Genomic DNA, 1,542 nt, shown 5'->3' with positions numbered 1-1,542 from the left:
GAGGGAACTATTGTTTAAAGAGAAAATTCTCTGTGTCCTGTACAGTTACCCAATTAATAATACAAATCTTTGAAAATGCTAGAGATGATATGGTCTCAAATGAAAGGCAATAACAATTTATCAGCTATAGTATTTTTCAGATTTTTGTTTAGTGCTGTCCTCAGCATCACTGTATCTGTATTTCAAGTACAAATGTTTAAAAAGATTATTTATACGTAAGTGCTGAGCTGAATTTGAGAAAGGTGCATGATCCTGTAGGAACATTTTTACCTAAAAATTGCTAACTTTGTAGTATTTCTAATTGTTTAAGGATTTTAAAATTCTATTTCAGGGAGTATATCTTCTGTGTGTGTTGAAGGAGGTGAGTTCTGTATGTGCCTTGCAGTACCGTAATTCAAAAATAGGGATCTTTGGCTGCGGAAGAGTTTTTTTTAATGAACTGTTAGGAATTAATTTTTTGTGCTAACATTAAAATTATAACTTTTTGAAAGGTATTAGATTTTCCTGAAGTAAAATCTGATTGTTCTAAATCAATAAGTGTGATAGTTTGTTTTTAACTTTCTGAAGTTGTACATTTGGGGTGTTTTCTTCATTTGAGTCATGTTTTGCACAGTTGTTTTCTATTTCATAGTTTCAGATAAAATGTTGAAATGTCAGGCCCTACCATCCCACATCTTCTTGCCGGGGAAACTGGAAACAAGTCAGTTCTCCTGGGTCTTGATTACATAGTACTCAGGAGTTATCCCAGCCCGCCCCCTTCCGAAAGAGATTTTTTTTTTCCCCCTGAAGGTTTTAACTTATCCATGGTCGTACATTGTTCTGAAGATTGCTTTCATTTATTTTGAAAACATTTTAAGGAAAGAATGTTCTTTAGTGATTTAGGGTTTATCTCTTTCCCAAGCTTTTAATGGCGGTGGTTAAAAACAACTCCTCACTGCTCGCCCTTTTCTAGTCACTAAGAAGACTCGGAAAACTGATTTGATTAGTTAGAACCTCGAGATGTGCAGAATTGAGAATTCTTTCCCTTACAAATGAATGAACCAGAGGGTTTTTGCAGACCTTTCCTATGGCCTTCCTCTTGTCCTTATAGTGAATTTTTAAGCTACCATATGTATCCATTTAAACACTGGCTGGGTACTTTCCTCTGCCTCTTAGAAATGTTTTAAGGTCTGACTCTGAAGGCTCACCGAGTACTATTACTGTTTCTCCTTTGTTCAGTCCAAGGTAATCAGTTTAAATGAAGCTGCCACTTATTGCTACTAATAAGAACACATTAGGCCTCATACTAAGAAAAGTGAAAAACTGGAAATCTAATTCTGTTCCTTTCAAAGATCAATTAGCACATTGAGAAAAACAGTATCTTTTTGGCTATATGTTAGTAAGAAAATATACATGACGTCAATCATGGAGGCCCTGGTAATCCACCCACTAAGCACTCTGACTCCCGAGAGTCACATAGCTCAAGCTGGAGGAGGAAATCTAGTGCATTCTCCATCCAGGCGTCTGCCCACCACCTCTCTCAGCTGAACAGTCAGTGGAGCA

The sequence above is a fragment of the Talpa occidentalis genome, unplaced genomic scaffold, assembly GCF_014898055.3.
Source record: "Talpa occidentalis isolate TD23 unplaced genomic scaffold, MPIMG_talOcc4v2.1 talOcc4.8, whole genome shotgun sequence".
In the NCBI taxonomy this organism is placed as follows: domain Eukaryota; kingdom Metazoa; phylum Chordata; class Mammalia; order Eulipotyphla; family Talpidae; genus Talpa; species Talpa occidentalis.
This window is presented reverse-complemented; position numbering follows the sequence as displayed.